This window comes from Conger conger, chromosome 11 (genome assembly GCF_963514075.1).
Source record: "Conger conger chromosome 11, fConCon1.1, whole genome shotgun sequence".
Taxonomy (NCBI): Eukaryota; Metazoa; Chordata; class Actinopteri; order Anguilliformes; family Congridae; genus Conger; species Conger conger.
Window position 1 is genome coordinate 38,284,761 of NC_083770.1, and position 26,722 is coordinate 38,311,482.

The 26,722-nt window shown below is 49.2% G+C and overlaps 1 protein-coding gene across 1 annotated transcript in view; it reads left to right on the top strand.

Annotated features, from left to right (window-relative positions):
* Positions 1 to 26,722, top strand: part of fbrsl1 (fibrosin-like 1) — a 185,734-nt gene that overhangs the window by 67,629 nt on the left and 91,383 nt on the right. Inside the window, exon 2 of the mRNA XM_061259820.1 lies at positions 6,607 to 6,636. The gene's annotated coding sequence lies outside the window, so the exon portion shown is untranslated. The remainder of the gene's footprint in view (positions 1 to 6,606; positions 6,637 to 26,722) is intronic.

Below are 26,722 nucleotides of genomic sequence, written 5' to 3' on the forward strand. Positions count from 1 at the left end.
TCTCCTCCCTCAGCTCCAGTCGTGTCTAACCCCCGGGTCGATAGACCCCCCCCCCCCCCCCCCCCCCCACCCTGAGCCACCACCTGACCCCTGTCAGTCATGTGACTTCCCAGAGGGCCGAGCGGGGAAGGTCAGAGGTCAAACCACTGTATAAACGCTGCGCTTTAATCAAAGCACAGGCTTAAGGGTCGGCCTTAGTCGGCAAAACCTCGCTGCTGCCTTTCGATAAATCCAGATGAGATTTCAGCCCTCCCTCTCGCCCTTGTATTTCGGGGGTGTGAACGAGCATCGCGCAAGACCGGTGCAGTTTCGGGCAGTTTCGTCTATGGGCGGAGCGGTTTGAGATCGTTGGCGTGATGTTTTCAGCTGGGGAGAAATATTCCGGAACGTTCTCCTCCTCCTCCATTGTGAGCGGGCATTTCGTTTTTTCCCCCCATCTTCTTGTGTGTGGCTGTTTTAGTTTTGCCGCGAGCTTGCCATTGTCAGGTCTTCCAACCATTTACCCCCCCCCCCACCCCCCCTTCATTTGCCATGCTATGAGAACAGCCTCAGCATCCCTGCACCCCCCTCATGACTCACACGCTTCTCCATCTTGACACGCCACTGGCAGCGTGTACACAGGAACACGCCGGAAGACACGGACCCGTCATGACTAACTGAGCCCTGAGCACTCAGGCCCTGGAGCAAACACGCGGGGATCACACAAAGAGGGAGCGAGGGAGAGAGAGAGGTAGAGACAGAGAGAGCAAGACGGGGAGAGAGAATGAGAGCACTTGCTAGGCTGGCTAAGATTGGAGGGACCCCTCCTTTGTGTGTTTTTGTCCTAGACTCCACCTGGGGGTAGGTGAGGATGTTGGAGCCGGGTGTTCTCTGCTCATTCTGGGTCTCAGGTGTGCTGGTGCAGCTGATCCACCGTTCGGACAAGTGTCTGTCTCAGGTGTTGGTCACATTCCAGGTTTTGGTCATGTTGACGATTTTGGTCTCCTTGTAGGTTGTGGCCATGTTGTAGGTTTTGGTGACATTCCAAGCTTTGGTCATGTTGTTGATTTTGGTTATGTTGCAGTTTTTGGTGATGTTGCAGCCTCTAGTCACGTTCCAGGCGGCGTTGCAGGTTGTGGTCACGTTCCAGGTGTTCTCCTGGCTTTGTGTCACGGAGACCCCCACGCTTTGCATGCTGGGTGCTCAGTGGCTGCGGGGGATCAGACCTCCTCAGCCTGCAGCAGAAGCTGGTGGTGTGGTGCTGTGAGGAGCCTGTGAGGCACATTCAAAGCGAAAGTCCCGCTGACAGGTCTGTGGGTGTCCGCTGATTCAGTGGGGTTTGAGACCTTCCTGTCTCCACTCCTCCCAGAGTAACGGGAAGGGAAACATAGGTCGCGTTTGCCTTCGATAGTCCAGCCCCCCCCAAACCTCCAACTCCTCTTCCTCGTTCCAGCTTGTGGTCCAGGTGGGGTCACTAATGAACCTGGAGTTGGTGTTCAGTGTGTCCAGCATTGCTGTAGATAGCTGCTTGCGTGGCGCTGTGATGAAAGGTGGGAAAATGTTGAAACCGTTCTGTGACGTTCGGTCCAGTGGAGAACCGGGTCGTCTCAGCCACAGCTGCTGGTGAAGAGGGCACACATGTACTCATCCACAGGCCAGGAGAGATCACTCGGAGAGAGGCGCTTTTGTGTTTTAGTTTTTATTTTGTTTGTTGGCGCACAGAAAGCGAACGATGTCGCTGAGGAAGATGATGATACCGGGGCGCTAGGTCTGTTTAGGTCTGTCTAGGTCTGCTAGTTTTTTTTAGAGACACATCACGACGTGAGAGCCACACCAGGTGGGAGGTCCCCAGACGGCTGGGGATCTTTTACAAACAGCAGTTCTCTCTGTGTTCAACAATATCCTATGAGATGCCTGTTGTTTTGGGGGGGGGGTTTACCCCTCACCTCCCTCCTCCCTCCTCCCTCCCCCATCCCCCTGCGGTGTGGAGCGGTTCCTCAGGATTAAGACGAGCTGTTTGTAATCTTACCCTGGGTCGAGGAGTCCCAAACCTGCCAAGGGCCTCGTTTCTGCCCCCTCCCCAATTCCTTCGCCCCCCCCATGTCCCATTTGGCATGGCCCTATGAACTCTGGGAAATATGGCCCGTAGCTTTGTGCTTCCTCTTTTTTTTATATCGCTGTTTTTCCCTCGTCTCCTCGTCTCTCCCGGAGTGGCGGTCTTTCCGGAACGTTCTTCTGGAAATCCAGCCGGATGATCCCTCCGCCTGCTCCTCCATCATCCCAGCTTGACGCCGTCCTGAATAACGGCTGAGATTCGGGGGACTGAAACATGCGGTGCGATGTGGGCGGATATCCCCCGCCAGCCAGGCTAGCACTGAGCACAGGCCTCTGAGAGCACGCCTGCTGATCTGGGATCAGTTCTGAAAGCTTGACTCTCTGACTTTGAGACCTTTCGCATATTTCTGCCTCTGATCTGGATCCGTTTGGCCGGTTAGCTCGTTACGGAAAGGTTAGGATATGGACACAACAAACCTGATTCCTAGATCATCTCTATCAATTCAGAAATGCTTCATTGGCATGACCTGACACAGTACATGTGTTGCCAAAGCTTTACAAACCAATTTAATGTATAAACACAATGCTACATATGAAATAATAAACAAGCACTGTTACAACTATGTACATCAAATAATAGATGTCAGACGAATAATAATAATCCTGAAGAATAATAATAACATACCTATACAAATAAATAAATACAACATGAATTAATAAAATAAAAATAATAACCATGATAATGAATCTCTCTCTCTCTGTATCTCTTGCTTTCTCTTTCTCTCCCCCTCTCTCTCTCTCCCCCTCTCTCTCACTCACTCACTCTCTCACTCACTCATTCTCTCTCTCTCTCTCTCTCTCTCTCTCTCTCTCTCTCTCTCTCTCTATTTAATGTGAATATGTGCCCTAGGAACAAGGCAGTTTATTTTTTAAACTAATTTACGACTCTTACTTTTTTATTAGCGGAATGTACTGGCCACCATCTTGACAGGGGAGCCACTGCTGGCAGTCGCCAGCATAACAGCACAGATGTTAGCATGGCGCTAATGAGAGACAGACGCTACGCTAACAGGGTGATGGCTTGTTCTCTCTGACTACGCCCTGAAGAAAACGGTGTAAATTGTGCTTGGAAGGTGGCTGTTTATTCGTGGAGGAGTTTATTATACCCAAGCTGGCTTTGTAAAAAGAGGGGGGTGCTTGAATTCTCTGGGCTGAATGGGAGATTGATTGGCGGGGGGCTAAGCTAGTCCTTCTGCCTCCATCCCCCACCTGTAATGGAAGTCTTGTGATGAGTAAAGCCCAGCAATTAGGATTTGCTCAACAAACATTCCGTGGAGAATTAGAAGATGGTGTGCAAACAAATGTTTTCGTTAATCCTGTACACACACACACACACACAAACCATTTTGTGATTGTCTCTCTCTCTCTCGCTCTCCTCGTTCTCTTTCCTCTGCCTCTTTTCTGCTCTCCGTATCACATTCTGCACAGCTTATATCATAGATAGTGGTGATGTAATGATTTAAAGAGGGAGATGTAATGATTTTAAGGGAGATCGATGCCCAGAGCGCTCTCTCTCTCTCTCTCTATCTCTCTCTCTCTCTCTCTCTCTCTCTCTCTCTCCATCGCTCCCTCTCTCCCTCTCCCCCTCTCCCCCTCTCCCCTTTCTCTCGTTTGGATGTCTTTGTTTCTTTTCACACTGCATCCGCTGTACGTGGGCGGTTGGGCACTCGAGTCTAACGTTGTGTTTGTGTGCAGAACCAATCCCACCCTGAGCATATACACTCACACTCACACACACACACACACACACACACACACACACACACACACACGCACATGCACTCACTCACATACACGATCACACACTCACACACACACGTATGCGCTCACTGACACACACACACACTGTCTCACACACACTCTCTCACACACACACACACACACACACACACACACACACACACACACGGACACACAAAGACACACTGGGAGACAAAAGACAGCACCGCCACAGAACTAAGTCTCTTGACTTAACATGGCCCTGTGATAGAGAGGGCTCCCTCCTTTACCCCTCTATTCAGGCTCAGAAAGGGGAGATTGAGGGGGGATCGAGGGGGGCTTTTCTCCTCTAAAGAGCCGCGGTCCGCTGGGCCCTGGTGGTGATTGCGTCCCTTTTCTTAATTACCCGCCGGGACCCACCACGCACTCACAAAAGGGCGTACCGTACCTCCCCTGACCCCTCGCCCCCTTTGTGCTGGGAGGCTGAAAGGGCGTCGCACAAAACTACGGGAGCCACTTAAAAATGTTGCCACAGAAACTTAATTGACAGATTGAAGGCAGTTTTTCAAACCATTCTACTCCTGTTCGCTTCAATTCCTTTTTTTTTGTTGTCCCCCCCCCCCCGCTGTGAGGTCCGGGAATGCTGACCGGTCCACTCCTGTTTTTCCGAAAGTGAAATCCAATTTTGTTTTAATAGGGAGAAAAGGGGGGAATGTCGTTACCCCACCGCGTTTTTTTTTTTTCTTCCAAACACAGAGTAAAAAGAAAGCGGGGAAGTGGCATTTGCAGAGTGGGTGGGGGAGGCGGGGGCGGGGGCGGGTTACAGGAGCGCACGTGACCCATAAGGCCCCTGTTTGAGGGCGTGAGCGCCGAAAAACGCTCTTTTTCTTTAAAGTGCAAAACGCGCGGCTGTGGCGATCTCCGTTTGTGTGATGGCTAATTAGCAGTCCATTTGCGCAAGTGGATCGGACGCTTGTTGTTCAGCGGAGGCCGGTTAAAAGACCACGGGATAATGGGCCGTCATGAAATATTAATGCGGACGCACAACTCTTAAGTGCAGGAGAAACGGCAGGAGGAGGTGTGGGGTGAGAAGAGAGGGAGGGAGAGAGAGAAGGGGGGGGGTCTGTGTTTATTAGTGCTTTCAACACGGTTCATCTCTGAGGCTTTGACTCACACACACACACACACACACACACACACACACACACACACACACACACACACACACACACACACACACACACGCGCGCGCGCAGAACCCACCCATAAACATCTCGGCTCAATGATAACTGGAGCATATCACTCTGAAGTGTTTCAGTTTAACCACTTAAAACATCCAGTGACTGGCCTGACTGGAGCGGAAACAGGGATTTGTGCCTGGGGGGCGTGTTGAGGGGTGAGGGGCGTGTTGAGGAGTGGGGGGCGTGTTGAGGGGGTGGGGGGCGTTTTGAGGGGGTGGGGGGTGTGTTGAGGGGTGGGGGCGGTGGATTCTTGGGGGAGGGGCGGGTTCATGGTTGTTCTGCTACCACCAGAAGCTTGGTGGAAGTGTTGGCAGATTGGTGTACACTGAAAAAACAAAAACAAAAACTGGTATGTTAGTCTTATATCGAGACTTAAAATCATATTGATCTCACTTTCTTTTGCAAAGTAAGACAAAAGTATTGCCAATGAGGACAGTTTGACTCATTTCAAGATAAGACTGCAATCCCAGTCTTATGTGTGTGATGACATTGAATAACACTTATCATGAATAATTATCACAGCACAGCATTAATTATTTTAACTCATACAGCCCAGCACAGTGATTGTCTCCTTTTGCCCCTTGGCCAGTCCTTCATCCTATGCTCCAACTTTCAGAATGCTACTGAACGTGGCAAACATGAAAACATTTGCGTGAAACTGTTAGCTTTCGTTAATATTGGCTGATGTCAGCTATCGTTTTCCTTGTTAAATGCGTGTCTGGGTACTGGGTCCCTATGCACTTCGATCCGCCCTGTTGCTTACCTCAGTGTTGGGTAGATGTGATCTCTTGCTTACCTGAGTGTTGGGTAGATGTGATCTCTTGCTTACCTGAGTGTTGGGTAGATGTGATCTCTTGCTTACCTGAGCGTTGGGCAGGTCTGATCTCTTGCTTACTTCAGTGTTGGGTAGATGTGATCTCTTGCTTACCTGAGTGTTGGGTAGATGTGATCTCTTGCTTACCTGAGTGTTGGGTAGATGTGATCTCTTGCTAACCTCGGTGTTGGGTAGTAACCTCTTACCTGAGTGTTGGTGTTGTGGTTGTCCTGTGTGCCTCCATCAGTGTGTGTGTTTGTTTGTTCTTTCCCTGGGTATATCTGAGTGGCAGATGAGGCCGGCTGTGTTAAACTCGCACGGAGGCTGATCACACACGCAAATGAATTCAAGATCACGAGGCGCTTTAATGAAAATCTTTCTTTCAAACCCACTGCGCCGAAACGCTCCGGGTTGTTATTTGACATTCTTACAGTATATTCATCTTTTTTTTTTGAACCCCCCGGCAACTGTAAAGTGTTACAGGTACCGTGAAAAAAGAAAGAAAGAAAGAAATAAATAAAAATTCCCCAGAAATTTGGCGCGGAGTCGTCTGGTGGAGCGCTTTTGAGCTGTGACAGCCTTCACAAACACAACACCTTCTCGCCGTCATATTCCCCCCCCGTTTGTCTCCAGAGCTGTCACTGAAGCAGAAGATTTGTATAAAAATAACATCTGTACTGGTAATGAGAGGGCCAAATGAATAATTCCTTGTGTTTTCCCCGTCTCTCTTCGTTGCAGTGTGACAGCGAGAGTGACATCGATGACAAGGTAAGACACTTTTTTTATCTGTTTATTTCTACTGCCACATGTACCGTGAGAGCTCGCGAATATCAATTCCGAGTTTCTGTAACATGAACACAAAAAAAAAAACCCTGCTACCGGTGTGAAGACGCGGCGGGGGTAACAGACAGATGTTTGTAGTGCCACTGTTGTTGAACATTTGCATTTTATAGAGAACGAAACCAGCAGGGGAAAAACCAAAAAAAAAAAAAAAACATCTCAGAAGGTTATGCGTGCACACTGGTGGCTTCTCCGACATACGCAAACATTTGAATCCTAACTGGTGTTGCCTGGTGTTAATTCGGGACTCGTTTTGAGGGCGCCTGAGGCTGTTCTCTGAAATATTGTCTCTATTTTACCTTTTCTATTTTTCCTGTGTGTCTAACAGGAATTTCTAAGTGGAGATTCAAAATAGTTCTTTTTCCCCCCCCACACTTCCACTGGGGACGGTTGAGAATGACAAAGTAGGAATAAGGCAATCGCGATGCCACCTTGTAAAATACAGAGAGAACCTCCTCCAATCGTGGAGTACGTTGGTGACAACAAGCTGAACAACAGTGATGGTGATTGGTGGAGCCTTTCAGGCTGCTATTTGGTCATTCTGACATGGATCCTGTAAGCAAAGCCAGAAAGTACATTACATTACATCACAGTTATTTAGCTGGTGCTTTTATCCAACGCGACTTTCAGTTTATTAGACTAAGCAGGGGTTAATGGCCTTGCTCAAAGGCCCAACAGTTCCGCTGACCTGGGCTTGAACAACCATCCTTCCACGTCCCAGTCAAGTGCCTTAGCCACTACGCTACAGGCTGCCATATAACCACCAGTCACCACCGTTACCAACAGCTCATTGCTTGGTGGAGCTCCTCCCTGGTTTATATGAGGAAGTGTTTTACATTACCGTATTTTACTGTCCCTCGGTCAGCTCTTTAAAATAAGGCCCTGGGACATTTGAAGCTTGACGCCTCAAGCACAGTCCAAGTCTGTGGCCCTTACAGAAATCCAGATTTATAAATGTCAAGCGCCTACAAGAAAACATTTCCACAGGTTTCATGTCATTGTAAAATAGTTTTACAGTGGGGTTATGGCTCTCTGACTTCATACAGAGTACAGCACTCTACAGCTTACTAGGTGATGTAGGAAATCACCTTTTGAAGGAATTTTCATATTCAAATGCCTCAAACCTTTTAGTCTTGAAAATAATACCCTATCCACCTATATATAACCGCAAAACATGTCATTTAGATATTCCTCCCCACTACAAAAAATCATTTTAGAAATGTTTCTCTAAAATGTTAGTCAATGCTACAGAGTATTGTATGATTGAATGCAGTATTAAGTGTCATTAACTGTCATCTTGATGGTTAAAAGGCCTGTCTGAAATTCATCAAATCTGACCCTCTGATCCAAATCCGATCCCGGTTTTCATTGCTCATAGGTAATTAACTGAACAATTAGTGCTACTGATTGTCCCAAACTGTCTTCACACCTGACTCCCAGGTAAAGGGAGGGTGGAAAACCAGCAGTTCTGGTGATCTGATGATCCCTGTCCTAAGGTGTATTTGCAGATATATTTTTAAGCAGATAATCCAAACTCATTAAAGAGAAGGCCAGTCTCTGTGCCTCCCCGTCGATTCACATCAATCACGCGTTTTCAGAAGCCGAGACCAGGCTCCAGACACGTGCCGATAATTTGCCTGAATCAGTCAAATCTTATCAGTTAAAGGCAGGCGCTGTTGCTTTGTACAAAATTTTTATCTGAGCAGTACTTAGACTTATTCCGTTTTTTGCTCAAATAGCTACGGGAAGATCTGAATCAAATAATATCCTGCTGCCATTTCGCCCAAAGAGGCAAGATGGAGACGCGAGAGATGTAGATAGAACAGATGTGCCAAATCTAATATGGAATTTAAGGGTGTGCAAGGAAAGGTCAGCCTCCAATCCCCATTTTAGAAGCGTCTGCAACTTAAGCCACGATTTGTTGTCGTGGAAAAAAAAAAACGATATCCAAAGCGTGTTGCTGCATTGAACTCTGGGAAGGGACACGGGTAAGTACTTCATAAGTGCTTGAATGAATATGTATTAAGAATTATGCTAAACCGGTCCTGCCATTTTGCATTTGGTGCAAACAGATTGCTACCAATTTAAATTAAACGGATGGACCAGGCCTTTACAGTGTGGGGTTTCTAAGACTGGAATTTTTCGCACTACCAGTGACGGCATTCGATATGTCGGTTCCCCCGCAGTGGAACTGAAAGTGACGGGAATCCTTATCTCTCACAAGCCTGCCTTCCCGTTCTCTGGAAATGTTTGCGACTGGCGGCGTATAAATAAAACATCGATAGCGCTGAGATTTGCATAACGGGAGGCGGCGGTGCCGGGGGACGGGCCTTTATCTCGACACTGAACCGGAAAACGGCGGGAAAACCTTTTCGGAGGTTGACATGACACTGAGAGGGCTTTCAGGGCTGGTTTTATTGTATTTGTTTTTATTTTATTTGATGGTCTCCGGGCCTTGAGACAAGGGAGAGGTAAGGTTGTTTTAGATAGATAGATAGACGGATAGATAGCATTCATATTGCACTTTTCTCACACTCGAAGCGCTTTACAGTGATGAGGGGAACTCGTCTGAACCACCACCAGTGTGTAGCACCCACTTGGGTGATGCAACGGCAGCCATTTTGGGCCAGAATGTTCACCGAGGGAGAGAGCAATGTTTCTGCCAATTTGATCAGGGGATGGCTAGGTGGCAGGTTGAGAGAGGCAGGGTTGGGAATTTAGCCAGGACACAGGGGAACCCCCTACTCTTAGTGATCAGTGTCACAGGATCTTTAATGACTGCAGAGTCAGGACCTTGGTTTACCTCTTCAGAGCTTATTGCGGTTTGTCGATGCGGACACCTCGCTCCTGCCACAGATGACCAAACCACCTGTTCCCTGTAACACCGTACTCGAGTGGAGTCGTACCCTCGTTAAACCCTGATCTGAAGGCTACCGCAGCCTGTAAAAATACCTTTTTAGCCTTTTCTTTCCAGAAGGCTTTTCACGTTGGCTAAAACGCCACCCCACCGCCCACGACAGCTGGGCTGGGCTGGGATGATGACCGACATTAAGATACTGTGTGCAGGTGTGGCCGTCAGGCGTCACTTACGCTCAAGTCAAATAAAACCGCTTCGTCGCTGCAGAGCACGGAACGGCGGGGAACGCTAACGGACAGGCCCGCCTCCTGTGTCGCATCGGCGTAGCAGCGTTTTCTGGCGGTCGGCATTCCGAGTCGGAGCGGTCCTCTAACAACGGCGTGAGGAAAGGCGGGAAAAGGTGGAAGCTTCAGTCCTGCCACGCCGCATAAACCTCGACGCACATTTGAGCCCCTTCCGTCGTGAAATTTACTGTGGAGATTTAACAGAGCTTTTCCATTCATTAACTCGCGAGCGTGGCTGGTTAACTGCCTTCTTTCAATGTTCTTTGAAAGGGCCATTAGGGAATCGTTGGCGGTTTTATGTTAGCACAAAAAAAAAAGATGGAAAAACCTATTAATAGATCGTTAAAAGTTGCACACTCCTTGGGTTAACCATGAATTTTATTTTAGGTGGTAAAATGTGTTTTGCCATTGCATGTGCTAATATCCCCTAATGGTGTGTAATGCTGAAAATTAGTTCTGAGTTAAAAACCACATTTAAACAAAACAAAACAGTTGGCTTTGTGTACATGTGTACGTGTTACTGTCTACTTACATTTGTAATACTTGGAAAAGAGCTAATCTGAGCTTGTTTTTATTAAACATATAGGTCAATAGAAAATAATATGTTCTACATAATATGAAGAAACCGTACTGAATCAAAAAAAGGGGGGGGGACGGGACATTGAAAGCACAACAGTCTGATGTCCTTAAAATCTCTCATTTAATAGGAGACCAGATATGTATAATATATGATGCTCCACGTGGCTTCCAATTAAATTCCCTGGAATTAAATTTTTGCCCTTGAAAAAATCTTTTTTTTTAAATTTAACTGCGGAAATGTATTGCCACACACACACACACACACACACACAGTCCCCATCGGTGCCGCCAGTAAACGGCCAGAGTTTTATGACAAACCAGCTTTGAAGTTCAGCGTAGTTTTGTGTTATTTATACTCAAAGTCGCGATTTCAAATGAAGATGCACAGTGACCTCTTTTGAACAGAGTTTCAGCACGTCATGGAATTCTGGGTCTTAAGGAATAACATAAGGGGATTACCTAATCCAATCAGTGGCACAAAGGAGCCCTGTTGGTATCCGTTCGGCCCAATTTCCCACTGGTGCTGTCCGCAGTTTGTCCAATGTGTGGTGACCGGCAGTAATAAATGCATTATTGAATGCACAACGGATTGGTAATTATCGCGTTATAAGCTATTGGCCTGGCAGGCCTCAGAAATCGGGGATTCTTTATGAGTTATCTCTGCCGTTTGTACTTCAAAGCAGACGTTACATTACAGTTATTATCCAAAACAACTGCCCCCAGTCCTCGGTCAGATACGTAATCGTTTGGATTCAAATTATTTTCTGTGCTCGATTGATCTTGCCTTGTGCAGTTGAGCCCGCCAAGAGGACCAAAAGGTGGGTTTGCACTTTTTGAGAATATGTAATAGGTTCCAATACACCAGACAAGCTCAGTAAAGCGTAGAAAAGCATTTGAATCCAAAACAATCTCATAAAGTATTTGATCCCGGTCTGCTCCGAAGCTTAATTCACTGCCGTGGACAGAGACTTCTGTTTGACCGCAGCGGAACAGGAACAGGTCCAAGATATTTTCTTAGAGTATGCGGTGTAATGCGATTACGTTCCAGCATTGTGCCGTAAGTGAAGGAGAATGTGATGTATGTGTTCTGAGCGCCGGGGCGTTTGGGTCCGGGATCGGCCTGGTTGGGCAGGCGCCCGGCCAGGTCTCGGCTCCCGGCCCTGGGTGGGTCTGCCACCGGCCTGCCTCCTCCAGCCGGGTCCTCCAGCGTCCGCGCTCGGCAGCTGAGCCCTCCGGCGCCCGGGCTCGACGGCTCTCTGCAACATGTGTCCTCTCCTCCTCGTGCCTGCGTTTTACGCACTTCAGGTGGATAGGCGGTCATTTTCTCTCTCCGAGTGCGAGAAGATTGGCCTGCTTCCCCCCTTTCAAGAGTCTTCCTCTGAAGTGTGATCCAGTGTCTGTCACACCCCCGTCACCTGACCGCTCAGCCGCTCCGCTTTCCTTTCCCACAATCCTCCAGTGCTTCTCTCTCTCTCTCTCTCCCTCCTTACTCTATCTCTTCCTCCATCATCTCTCTTTCTTTTTCCATCTCTCATCTCCTTCATTCAATCTGTATCTCTTTGTCCCTCATAGCTCCCTCCATCCCCCCCATCTCTCACACTCACTCTTTACCCCTCCCTCCCTCGCACTCGTCCTCTCTCTCATCCCCCTCTCCTGGTTGATGTGCTTATCTCCGCTCAGTTCGTCCGGTGGCCTGCCAGGCGATTCATAACCGTGCCGTCGGGCGCCAAAGGTCGCCTAACTCCATTCTGTTCCATTTGCGTGGCGACGGGTTTACCGCGCGCGAGTAACCCAATCCGCCGCCCGCGGGAATTACCGCCATTACCGCCGGCCGACAGGGCGACGCGCAGCCTTGACTGACAGGTTAATTCCCCCCTCCCTTATCGAAGAGAATGGAGTATCGCATCGACTCGCCGTTCCTCGAGCTTATCAGCGCTGTCTCGTCAGGTACCGTCCTCCCAGGTGATGTTTCCGGAAGGGCCTTTTTTTTAATCCATCTGCGACCGCACTGGCTGTGAGCCGTGTGTATGCAAATCAGACCCCCCCCCCCCCCCCCCCACACATATTTTTATCTCCCTTTATCTCTCTCTCCCTCATTCTCTCTTGTTCCCTCTCTACATCTCTCCCTTCATCTCCTTTCTTTGTCTCCCTCTCTTCTTATCTCTCCTTCCTCTATCTCCCTCCATCTTCTCTCTTGTCCCCCCTATTTCTCTCACCCTCCTCCCTCTTGCTCACCATCCTTATCTTTCTTTTCTGTCTCTCTCCCCTTTTCCCCTCCTCTCACTCCCTCTCATTCTCTCCCTTCTTCTCTCCCTCCTCCCTCTCTCCCTCTCTCTCTGGGGGGAGAAGTGTACAGCATTGCCCCTCCTCCTCCTCCTCCTGCTGCCTTTGTCCCTCATCTTCAATAATAACCCCCCCCCCCCCCCCAGGCCCCTGCTGACGGCCCTAATAGTTTTTGTGGTGAGAGGGGGGGGGAGACAGGCTTAATGTTTGGACACAAGTGATCATCCGTCCTCATCTGCTTAATGAAATTAGATTAAGTGCACCTGGGATTGCGCTGAAGCGGCAGAAAGCCCGCCACCTCCTTTAATTTAAAACCAATTTACAGGCCGATCTTCCCCTACACCCGTCGTGGAGAGACGCTACCGCACGGACCGGTCCAATCCCGCTTCCCCGGCCGCCGTGAAATTATAACTGACACGCGCGACAGAGGTTTTAATATGGAGATGTCATTTCTGTCCCATCAGGCTACCTCCCTCACACACCCCACCCTCTGTCTCTCTCTCTCTCTCTCTCACACACACCACCCTCTGTCTCTCTCTCTCTCTCTCTCTCGCTCTCTCACACACCCCACCCTGTGTCTCTCTCCCCCCCTCTCTCTTCCTCTCTCCCTCTCTCTGTCTATCTCTCCCTCTCTCTCTCTCACTCACACACCCTGCCCTGTATCTGTCTCTTCCTCTCTTTCTCCCTCTCTCTGTCTCTATCTCTCACCATCCCTTTCTCTGTCTTTATCTCTCTCTATCTCTCACCCTCTCTCTGTCCCTCTCTATCTCTCTCTGTCTCTCCCCCTTACCCTCTCTCTCTGTCGCTTCCTCTCTCTCTCCCTCTCTCTGTCTCTATCTCTCACCCTCCCTCTCTCTGTGTCTATCTCTCACCCTCTCTCTCTCTCTATTTCTCACCTTCTCTGTCTCACTCTCAATCTCCCAATCTCTCTCCATCTCCCTCCCTCCCTCTCTCTCTCCTTCCGTGAGACCGCTTTAAGGCCTGAGATTTCATCAGCCGATATCTCGACGGGGCCTCTGTTGCGGTTAAGCAGGTCTGAAAACACTTTCCTCTTTAATTTACCAGCTTGATTGCCGTGTTGTCTGTTCTCTGACTTTGTTGTCGCTTGTTTTTTTGTATACATCTGGTGTGCATTTGTCGCCCAGATGTGCTAGGAGTGGGGAGGGAGTCCTCAAGCAGTGAGCCTGGAGTTCTTTGAGCCCGTCTTGCGTTTTGTTTTTGTTATGGAAACCCTGTGCTGCGTGTTTTTCGGGGGGTTTTTATGGTTTGATACAGAGATCTATTCTGGGCGAGTGCTCAAGCATAGAGTCATGAGATCTTTGAGAACATCTTGCTTTTTGTTTTGCGTCTTTTTCTGATGGAAATCCCACGCTTTGTGATTGTTTGGGTGGGGGTTTGGGTTTGACACCAGCAGTGATAGGACGACATTCGCTCAGCAAATGATTCTAACCTGCGGAGGCACGGCTTGGAGGGCATCCTGATAAACAGAGGGGAAAGGCTGTGCCGACTACCACGGCAACCAGGCCCAAATTCCCAGGGGGCCGCGCTAACAACACCGCAAGGTGTTCGTCAAGTTTGTGTCACCGCGGATTTTCATCAGGAGAGACGGGTGTCAGCACAAGCCCCCCAGAGCTTCCCCTCAACACCAAATACTTCCTCTAAAGCCCAGAAACTCAGTTCACTCTGAAAACAGCTGCAAAAAACAAGTTTAGGCCCATTTATAGTCCAGAGTGTCGCTTGACTGAAATCCTTGCTGATATAGACTGTGGTTGTTGTCCTTAGCAAAAATATATAAACACGCTCGAGTCACCCGGAGTATAAACCAAACATCTGTACGACCAGCAACGTCCGTCGCATGTCGCCTGTCGCATTGATGCTCTGTCGCTAGACTATAAACTGGCCTTTAATCTCATCAAGTATTTTATTCTTTTCTCCTGTCTTATGACTTAAAATCTTATTTATTTTACTTTCAACTACTAAATAAGACAAACATATTGCTAATAAGGAAAGACACCGTGACTCATTTCAAGATTTGACAGTGAAGTATGAAAGTATGAGATTTTCCCTTGTCAAGCGAACGGTAACCTATCACACGCTCATGTTTTCTATGAGGGAACAGTGATAAGATCTTAAGTCCTATTGCAGGACTGAAAGGCGTGTTTAGGAGGGCGTTTTGTGATCAGCAGACGGGCAGCGCTGCATGGGCCGGGGGAGCTGGGCCATGTCCTGGCGGGCGAGCCGCCCGTGATTAGGTAACTGTCCCTTTTGTTCTCGGGAAAACGGCAACGCTGGCAGGGGAAACGGAAAACGCTTTCTCTCGCTGTTCTACGGTTTTGTAAAACGTGATATTTCTCCCCTAATGATACAGCAGGCCTGTGAAGGAGCCAGCTCAGGCCACAGGACTGGTTCACAGAAGTGCACGTGATCGCAGTCCTGGTTGTATTGATTACCCGTCTGGAAAGCACAAGGCTGAGGTGGATATTTTCTTCCATTTTGGCTCGTCCACTTTGGGGGGGTTTTCCCCTCCCTGTTCCACACAAATTACCTCCTCTAAAGCAGTGCTCCGTGATGGCCCGTGGAGTTTTCTACAAATTGTCCATTTTTACAATTTTCTGCAAGAGATCCTTCCCTTGAGCACCGCTGCCTGGCAACTCAGCTGACCCAGAGTGGAGTTCAGCTACCTGCTAAAACAGAGCAGGTCAGGGAGTGCGTAGGGCGTAGGGTGTGTTTTACACACACACACACACACACACACACACACACTCACTCACTCACACACACTCACACATACACACACACACACACACACACACACTCACACATACACACACACTCACACGCACACACACACTCACACGCGCACACACACACACACACACACACACACACACACACACACACATACACACACACACACACACACTCACTCACACACACTCACACATACACATACACGCGCACACACACACACACATACACACACACACACACACACTCACTCACACACACTCACACATACACATACACGCGCACACATACATACACATACACACACGCACACACACTCACACATACACACACTCACACATACACTTAGACTCACACGCACACACATACACGCACACACACGCACACACACGCACACACTCACACATACACCCACAGGCACTCACAGATATGCAGACACACACTCACACACTGCCGACACACGCTCACACACATACATGAGTGCATTCATACGCGCATACATTGATACATATACATTCACATACGTACACACTTTGTGGGTCCCCTCTTTGTGGGTGTGTAATGACACCACGGTTAGATAGGTAAACAAGTGCACTCATATACACACATACACACACACACACACATTCCTGCACACACACGCACTGCACTCAAAGGCACTCAGTTTTAAACCGATTCCTGTAAGGAAATCTCTGGCCGAACCCTAAAGCCAAACTTATCCCCCCCCGCCTTGGCCGTTATGCTCGCTCGATCATTGTTTTTATTAAGGGCTGCGTTTGAATAACGAGCCAAGCACTATAAACATTTTTCCACTTCAGTAATAAAAAAAGAAAATTGAGACCATATTGCTTGCAGATGTCTGCTGTAAAAAAAAAAAAAAAAATGTTTTTGCACTAGATTTGAGTGTTTCTGATCCTCTATAAACACAATGCTTAAGCGCCTTATATTCAATAAACATCGGCAGGACCTAATTACTTTCACATTTCCACGCTTGGAGACAGAGGGGTATTCCTTGTGTTTTGGGAATCGGAGCTCTAAGCCCGGGATTCATCCCAAGTCTGGGATGAGGCTCTTTCATACAGAAATTCCTGGTTCTGCATTCGTCCCAGAAAGGGCAGACGCAGTCAGTGACACACACAGTTTGCATTAGCTCCCACTGTTATTGCTGGTCCCGCCCTCCGTGTATAATGTTCCCCCCGAAAAAAGCAGCTTTTCTTTTCATCCGGCCGGACGTTTGAAAGGAAAGCGATGTCGTGCACGTCGAGGAATGGGCGGCTTCGCGAGTTTTAAAAACATTTATTAATCGGGAAGGAAGCCGGGCCAAACGGCACATTCCACATTAACGTATTGCTGTTTTTACAGCGTGAGCTAAAATAAAACAACCAAACGTCTCACTCTCTCTTTTTTTCTTTTTTTTAATCATTTGAGAAAATAAACGCGCGTTAATGGAAGACACATCATCCCGTAATTAGGTAACGACGGCGTGTAATTTCTCCTTTGTGTTCCTCGTTTGCACTGCAGTGAAAACTTGGCCTATTTTTAAGACTCCCTGACAAATTTGATGAATCGTTCCGTGTGCCCTGTTGACTTGGCAGTGGACAACGTTGTTATTATGCCCTGCCCGGTTGCCATATTCGCGCAGAGCTGTAATTTTATAACCGGGCCAAAACTGACCGTGGCTGTGCGGCCTAACCGCTGGTATGAATGCGCTGGACCTTAAAACCCAGGGTTCTGAAACTCCCCCGTCATCTAACCCCCCCCACAGGTGCTGCGTGTGCATCTCAATCCCCCTAAAACTAAAACCTGGCAACCCAGAGAGCTGGGGAGGAGGGTGGGGGAGAACCCACAGTACACACAGAGAGCTCCCTGACAAACCTTCTACCGCATGAGAGCTGAGTAAACCCAAAACCTGGCAGCCCAGCCAGCCTCAGTGACAGGCATCATTAGGGTGTGCTTCCATTTACCACCTCCGACCCCCCCATAAACACCACCTCCTCTGCCAAAGCGCCATAGATCTTTTCCAGAAAAAAGCGGAAATCCAAACAGCCCTTTTTCAGCTGTCCACAGACGCGAGTCAACCCTAAACTTTGAGCTGGGCAGAGCTGGAGCCACCGGGCTTTTAAGGCGACTTTTCCGCAGGGGTTCGGTGTGGAGCGTGTGATGTGGTGGGCACTTGTTTTTTGTTTTTTGGTGTGTGTTTTGTGGGCTGAGAAGGGCGACCCGCAGCGCCTCGAAGCAGGCCCAGACCCAGCCGGCCCAGCTGCCTTCGCTTAGCGTAAAAACCAGCGGCCGGGGTCTGAATGTACCAGCTTTGATCTGCGAGGGGGTGGGGGTGAAGGTGGATGGCTCGAAGGATTACAGGAAAAAATAATTATTGTATCAAAGAGGCCTACATAAAGTTTTATGAGGATTTAGGGGTGCGGTGGCGGGGAGGGGGGGGCGGGTCGGAGGGTGTAAATGGAAGCACACCCTAATGAGGCCTGTCACTCAGGCTCGCTGGGTTGCCAGGTTTCGGTTTTACTCAGCTCCTATGAGGTGGAGGGACTGTATGGGAGCTCTGTGTGTGTGTGTGTGTGTGTGTGGTGTGTGTGTGTGTGTGTGTGTACTGTGTCTGTGTGTGTGTGTACTGTGTGTGTGTGTGTGTGTGTGTGTGTGTGTGTACTGTGTCTGTGTGTGTGTGTGTATGTGTGTGTGTGTGTATATACTGTGTGTGTGTACTGTGTGTGTGTGTGTGTGTGTACTGTGGGCTCTCTCTCTCTCTTCCCCCCATACTGCCTTCCTTTACTGCAATGAGGCAACTCTGTGTTTTTAAATAGTCTGGCATGCGGATGCATCTGCTGAATTCATTTAACATAGTTTATATTTATTTACACGTGTGCCTCTGTGTCAGAGTGCGATTTTGTGTATGTGTGTGTGTATGTGTGTGTGTGTGTGTGTGTGTGTGTGTGTTTGTCCGACTGTTTTTTTTTTTTGACTGTGTACATAATTATGTATGTGTGTGTGTCCGTCCGTGTATGTGTGTGTGTTTGTGTGTGTGTGTGTGCGCGTAGTGTGTGTCTGTGGCAGACCTGTCCGCTCCTCTCAGTAGAGCAGACGGTATCTGCACTCTGATTGGCTCTCTGGCAGCAAGCCGCCTCCCCACTGGCCTGCAGATCGGCTGTATGGGGCTTCCATTAAATTAATTTTACTTCATTAGCACAGACCTGCTACAGTCGGGGTTCCCGTGGCGATGGCGCAGCGGGGGGGGGGGGGGGTTGGGTAGCGCTGGCCCGGCTCTGAGACGAGGTGGCACACGGTCCTGACAGGCGGAATATGCGCCAGAGTTCACCGCGGGAAGAGCGCCAAAACTAGGCTGACGCACGTCACAGGGCCCGGGGACGCCCAATCAACACCCCGGCTGAGTATCAGCGCCGCGTGGAGCCCTGCTGCGGAGGGCTCCAGGCCAGGGCCCACCCCGCACGCCTCGCCACCCCACCCCCTCCCCCTCCCCCTGCGCCTCACAAACTCACAGCCCGCCCCCCCTCGAAAAACGGGGTTCTGTACGCTGGCAACCGCAACTCTGTCCCCTCTGCAGTGGATGGTTGTTGTTGGGATATTGTCAGATCAGGAGGTATCGGGTGCGGCCTGTAGCGTAGTGGTTAATGTAAATGACTGGGACACACAAGGTTGGTGGTTCTAATCCCGGTGTAGCCACAATAAGATCCGCACAGCCGTTGGGCCCTTGGGCAAGGCCCTTAACCCTGCATTGCTCCGGGGGAGGATTGTCTCCTGCTTAGTCTAATCAACTGTACATCGCTCTGGATAAGAGCGTCTGCCAAATGCCATTAATGTAATGTAATGTAATGAATGTATCAACCAAGATCAGTTCTGTCAGAGGCCCCACTCCTCACTCTCTTTCTCTTTCTGTCTTCCTCTCTTTCTCTCTCTGTCTTCCTCTCTTTCTCTCTCTCTTTGTCTCTCTTTCAATTCAATTCAAATATGCTTTATTGGTATGGTAAGGGTACACTTGCATTGCCAAAGCATACACAGACATAACAAACTTAGCACAACTAAACTCCAATAACGACATTGGCTCAGGCGGTAAGAGGATTCATCTGGCAGTCGGAGGGTTGCCAGTTCGATCCCATGTCGAAGTGTCCCTGAGCAAGACTCCTAACCCCCAATTGCTCATGACGAGTGGGTTGGTGTCTTGCATAGCAGCCAATCTCCGTTGGTGTGTGAGTGTGTATGAGTGGGTGAATGAGAAGCGTCAATTCTACAGCACTTTGGATAAAGGCGCTATATAAACGCCAACCATTTTCCAGTAAACATTCAGAAGAAATGTTCTCTTTCCCTCTCTCTGTCTTTGTCTCTCTCTTTCTGTCGATTTCTCTCTCTCTCTCTGTCTGTCTCTCTCTCTCTCTCGCTCTCTCTGTCTCTCACAAATTTGGTGCTGTAGGGAACCCGACACATTTCATTAGCGAACGGTGACAGGATTTTTATGGGCCGCTGCTGTGTGCTCTGATTGGGCGAAGTTAAAGCACATGGTTTGTGTTAGCGCGTAAGCCTTCGCTGCAAAAACACCCAATCTGTCTCCTGTTGGCACCGTTCTCCTTCAAGAGAGAAGTTCCAGCGCGATTCGCCAAGTCCAGGGCTTGACTTGATTAAAAAAGTCTTTATTCCTTGGCCAGTGGGATGAATTTTGAAGCTTAGTGCTTCAGTAACATCCCCGACAGTCAAATGCATTAATTATCACACGGCTGTGGGGGGAAATGGAATAAGACAGGCCAAGGTTGTCTTGAATGTAATTTTTGGGTGATATTTGATGAGTCTCTGTATTTCCATCTATAACCAATGTGTATTTATCTACCGGGGAAAACTCTACAGTGTGCTTTATGAATGCTTTTTATTTTCTTTATTTGGTGCTGTAATCCACAATTTTAGATTCGTAATCAACAATCCAAGCGTGGTTTAAGTGCACATTCTCCACTTTTATTGAAGCTTTCACCCTGTAGAGATTACTGCACATTTGAAATACTTTTATATATAAAATGAAGATGCAGGTCTCAAGTCAGTGGATCAATACTCTTTCTAAATGCCTGTCCATAATTTCATTATGTTCAGCCCGTAAATTCCCTGCTCAGCTCGTATTGCAGTAGCCCAGATTGCCTGCAGTCTGGAGAAGTTTCCCTGCTGCAGGTAAACATTAAATCTGTGAATGAAACGTTACATCACCCACCATTCCTCAGCAAGTCATCCTTCTTCTTTTGTGCCAGACAAATTTTTATTGAAAAGCTTTTATGCTCCATTAATATTTAGCACACCTTCAGCCGACAAGCGGTATTGTTTCTTTGCAGTTTTTTTTTCTTCACTGTCCGCCGAAGATTCGCCGGAGAAGTCCGTTAAATAATTCAGCTAAAAGGATGGACTGAAACCTCATAGACACACGGCTCTCGTTTAGCCTTCAGAAGATAACTCAATTTCGTCCTCCGCAGCTCTCCGCCGACTAACACTAAAGCCAGAATTACATAAAATGTGAATTTGTATTATTAATATTTTTTTTCTGCTTTTTCGGTCATTAGCATTTGAATACTTATTCGGGGTGAGGAAAACGAGCGCGTCCCAAAAGCCGTTAAGACAGAGTGACACATAAATCACGGGAAGTGGATCAGGGGACCACGGGCCTCCAGGGAATCGCACAGATCACAGCTCTTAAGACCGTCCTTAGTCACCCACTGAAATGAGCACTGTTACTGGAGAGAGAGAGGGAGAGGGTGGGAGTGGGAGTGGGAGTGAGGGTGAGGGAGAGAGAGGGAGGGAGGGAGGGAGGGAGAGAGTGAGAGAGTGAGACGGAGGGAGATGAGAGATCAAGGGAGGATGGGAGGGAGAGAAGGAGGAAGAGAGAGAGAGAGAGACACGGAGGTAGAGGGGGAGGATGATAGGAGGGAGAGAAGGCGGGAGAGGCATGCTTTTCCCATGGACCCGGGCCCTGGTGGGGGGCGGGCATTAATAAATAAATAAATAAGTGTAGGCGGTAGCCCCGGCCGGGGACCCCAGTGGCCCTGGGCGGTGCGTCTTCCTGTCTGCCGTCGTCGAGAGCGCGCTTTGATCCCGGCCGCGTCTGAAGAATCCGTTCCACATCTGCAGCGGGAGAAAGGGGCTGTGAACTGGCAGGCGGCGTTTTAATGACGGCTGGATTACAGAGCGGGAGCGGGCCTCCAGATGGCCGCGGAGTGGAGCGGGCCACGCTCGCTTTTTTTAACGGCTTTTTTATTGGAAAAATATGGGGTGAAAAATTGCGCGGGGCTTATTAGGCACCCCGCTGCGAGGCTGCTCAGCTGGCCAAGCTGTTGCCGTGGACCCCGTCCAAACGCACGGCCCCACGCTTTACCAGCGCCTTTAAATCTGTGAGAGCCCCGCTTGTTAAGTCTGCAACCCCCCCCCCCTCCTCCTCCATCCATCCATCCATCCATCCTCCCCCCCTCCCTTTCCCCCTGATTCCAGTCTCTTTCAGTGGCTTTTCTTAATGCCCGGATGAAAGATGTCGGGTTGGCTTTGGGACGACGGGAAAGCAGGGGAAGATTGGTGGGGGGGCGGGGGGGGGGTGAGTTGGAAGGGGTTTGGAGGTAATGGGCGGAGGGGGAAGTCCCGGTTTTCAAGCTCATTACCATAGAGCAAGAGGCAGTGTTTAGCTCTTAACAGCTTAATTCCTGCGTGATTTCATTAGGCCTTTTCCTCGTCCTGATTAATCACAGGGGCCCGGTCCTGCGTCAGCTGCTCCGGGTCACATACAGAAATAGAACCCGCCCCGGAACAGACTGGCAGGCACAGGCTGGGGCAGTGGGGGTGCAGCAAAAGAGTTGACCAGTCGGGGCCAAGACAGAGAGCGCAATTAACCAATCCACCAACCAACTAACCAGCCAACCAACCAGCTAACCAACCAGTTGTTCATGTTCTCCCTTGTTTTGGAAACACCAGGCGTTACAAAGAGGTGCCTAACTGCTGCTTAACAGCAAGAGCGCTGTTTTAGTGGGTGTAAATCTTTATTCTCTACTAGTGCGTCATTTGTGTCGGTTTGAAATGCCGAGGTTTATGTTTCTTTTGTCATGTGAAGGCAGGCCAAATCACTCTAGCAAGAGCAGAAGGGCTGTTGCCATTGAGAAAATGATGTGGAAAAGACAATATTCCTGTAGGACAAATGTGTTGCTGCTGTTGTTGTTGTTGTTGCCGCCTTCTCTCTCTGAAATGAGGTTCCAGACTCGGGGTGCGTCCAGTCACACCGCAGTCTGCTTACGGTGACCCTTGGGGTGCCATGACCTCCACGCTATTTCTGAACACTTTCCGCGTTCTTCGCCGCCCCCTTCTTTAGCGATCGATCGGCAGCTCGAGTTCTGTTTGGCGACCATAAGCTCCCTCTCCGTTCAGTCTGGACGTCGAGGCTCGACTGGACTCCCCCCGGTACTGGCCCACATCCCAGTTCTCCGCTTGTTTAAAACATTTTCAGGTCTGAGAACTCTTTTTAGGGTTTGAAAGGTCGGTTTAGAAAAACGCAAACCCATTTCCCAGCCCAGTTGGACCGCCTGGTTCCTTTGCCACTTCTTACTCCGTCCACGTCCGGGCTCCCAGTGGGCTGAGAGCATTAAAAGTCTGAGTAAGCTCTCGAGTGTGAATGGTTCCTTGGAAAAGCCATATGGGCTTATTCCAAAATTAGCCGCAAACTATTTCCTCTCAGTTTAATCGAGTTCCACTTTCGTCTCCTACCGCTGCCCCCCCTCCCCCCCCCCTCCCCCCTCCCCCCTGTCAGCTTCTGTCGACCGTCAGACGCCGCGGACAGGCTGTCGAAAAACTACAGCTGTTTTGTTGTCGCGTTTGTCTCTCCGTGTCTACGAGGGGGGAGAAAACCGCCTCGAAAGGTCTTTCCACATCTGCTTCCCTCCCCCTGACGCTCGTAGCCGGCGAGAGGCAGGATTATGACGGGAATTCTCCGAGGGCCCCCACCTACACCCCCCCTCTCCCCGCGGAGAAAAGGAACCACCGCCGACAGCTTAATGGACTAATTTGTAGCTGCAAGCGGAGGAGAAACGGAATGGTTGGACGCGTTATAATCTGACAGAAACTGGCAGTTTCTGGGTGCGATGCCTCCACCAAGCCCTCCCCCCCCCGCCCCTCCTTTCTTCCCATCCTCTCTTTCTCTTTTCCTCGATTCCTCTTTCCTTCAAATGCCGCGGCTCTGTTTCCCCCTTTGAGTGGGGAAGAAAGGAGGCTTGAAGAAGAGGTTTGGGGGGGGGGGGGGATAGGGGAGCACACTGTAGATTCAGCTAGAACTTTGTTGCTCAAAGCTGTGAGCTCTTTGATGTTGGTGTGTGTCCTCCACTTTTCAGTAAGTCCACAAGGGACTTGGGTGTGTGAGTGTGTGTACCTGTGTGTGTGTGGGGTGCAGGATCTGTCGGGGGGGGGGGGGGGGGGGGGTTCCTGCGGGCTGGTTGGTAACAGGAGTAACTTTTCCCATTCTCTCCATGACTAATTCATCGCTGCTCTACAGAACAAAGATAAACACCCATTAAAGGTACAATAGGTAAGATACTTGTGTTAAAACATTGTTACAAGACCATTGTAAATCCCTCCCTGTCATTGACAAAGGCTCACTGACATGTTGACTCACCCTCTGCCTGTGTTTATGGTCCTTAAATTCGGGTTTAGAATATACAATTGAGGCTCCAACACTCTGTACCAAATCATTGTACAGCTGTACAATAATTCAAGCTCATTGGTTGAAAATTGGTTCTAATTGCCACAGCCAATGACGTTTCAATGTCAGCGCGTTTACAGAGAAGGGGTGGGATGAACGGTGCAATTCCTCTCTTGGCCCTTAGGAGTCAGAAATGACCTGTTGTATGTAGAGTTCCCGCTAAAGTGGCAGCTGAGGGGACCTGTGCTATGAAAGTGCCCTGCCGAAACGGAGGAAGGGGTGTGTGGGGGGGGGGTTGCGTGAGGCTGAAGCCTCGTCCTTGCCAATGTCCCAGCGCTCCGTCACTCGAACCCGGACCGTTATCGAGGGAATCGCGTCATTGGGCGGGTGAGGTTTCACCATCGCCCTGGAAGACGAGCCGACCTCGGTGTTACCGAGCGTGACCCGCTGCCCTCAACTGACCTCTCTCTCTCTCTCTCTCTCTCTCCCTCTCAACTCTCTCTCCCTCTCTCTCTCTCAACTCTCTCTCCCTCTCTCTCAACTCTCTCTCCCTCTCCCTCTCAACTCTCTCTCCCTCTCTCTCCCTCTCTCTCTCCCTCTCTCTCTACTCTCTCTCTCCCTCATTCTCTCTCTCTCAACTCTCTCTCCTCTCTCTCCACTCTCTCCACTCTCTCTCTCCCTCTCTCTCTCTGTCCCTCTCCCTCTCTGTCCCTCTCCCTCATTCTCTCTCTCCCTCTCTCCTCATTCTCTCTCTCTCTCTCTCTCTCTCTCAACTCTCTCTCCCTCTCTCTCCACTCTCTCTCCCTCTCTCTCTCTACTCTCTCTCTCCCTCTCTCCCTCATTCTCTCTCTCTCTCAACTCTCTCTCCCTCTCTCTCCACTCTCTCTCCACTCTCTCTCCCTCATTCTCTCTCTCCCTCTCTCCCTCATTCTCTCTCTCTCTCTCTCTCTCTCCACTCTCTCTCCCTCTCTCTCCACTCTCTTTCCACTCTCTCGCTCTCCCTCTCTCTCTCTGTCCCTCGGTCCCTCTCTCTCTCTACTCTCTCTCCCTCTCCCCTCCCTCTCTCTCTCTCTCTCTCCACTCTTTCTCTCCCTCCTCTCGCACCCGAAGAGAACAACGCTTTTATCCAGAGAGACTTACAGTTGATTGGATTAAGCAGAGGACAATCCCTCCTGCAGCATTGTGGTGAAGGGACTTGCTCAAGGGCCCAACAGCTGTGCGGATCTTATCATGGCTACACCGGTTCTTGAACCACCAGCCTGTAGTGGGGTTCTTGCCACTACAGGCCCCATCAGGCATCTCTTGAGTTTATTTTCTCCAATACACGGATATGCATATACCACTTCATCTCTCTGTCACATGACTTATTTCCATTCATGAATCACTCTTCCAGGCAGACTAATTCTTCTGCATCTCTCTCTGATGGATGCAGTAAAACAAGAATAAGAAGCCAATGCAGCTTCAAACCAGCATGCTCAGCAGTTAGAGACACACGCCATAACTGTATTATGAAGTAAGAAAAAAAACAAAAAACAATTGTTTGTATTCTGCAATTTGTCACTTTATCCATACCTGCATAATTGTTCAGCAGATCCAAGCGACAGAAGAGGCAGTCTATCGCTTCACACAGACACCCCCCCATCCTGCCCCCCAGGAACACTCAAACGGGGATAATGAGGCTGGTGTCTGCAGGGCTCAGTAGCAGAGGGCACAGAATTACATGGCAGGTTCATTTGCATTAATTGCTCGGTCCAGGTGTGCGTCCACTTGGCATTGTGACCGTCTGTCACCGAGCGGGACCCAGACCAGACCACGTTTCAATTCCACTCGTGCCGTCGGAGCTGAACTTTCACCGTCTCTTCATTTGCCCGAGATTAAAAGATACTCATCTTCGACGTCGAGAGAGGAGACAAGCTTGTAATACTGCATTCTGGTGGGGGGGGGGACTCTGTCAACGTACTGAGTAAAAAAGGAGCCAGCTCATTATACAGTCTGACCTGCTCAATACTGCTTAAGAATGGAAACTGAAGTGAGGCGGCCATTTTGTTTCAGCTGCCGCTTCATAGAGGTTGTGTGGGAAAGGCCGTGCAAGCAAACGTGCAGTGATTATGTGCCAGCTTGAGAGGACATTAACGTATGACGTTAACTGGCACATTAGAGCTCTCAAGCACTCTTTACCACATTCAGTCAGAAAACAATCAATACTGAGTACAGGTTCTGTTAGCACGTCAAGCCGGTCTGATCTAAAAGTCCACTTCAAAGGTTCCTGTTGTTCTCATTGAAATGCTTGCATCATACAAACAAGCCTTTTATCCGCACAGGGTATTAATAGCTTTTATTACTACATAATACAGCCAAAGACCATAAACCCTTCTGACCTTTTCTCTCACAAAGTACTCTATGAAGAAAGTTTGCATGCCAAAGAATCCCACACGTTATTGCTGCTGTGGTCATAATGTGCCATTTCGCAATAGATTAAAATATATCTGTCAACCGTCACGGGGGTTTACACAAAAATAATTCATCTTGAATGTTGTGATTGCGCTCCTTTATTCCGCCATTTTGAGTTGAGCGGTTGGTCCCCAGACAGTCTGG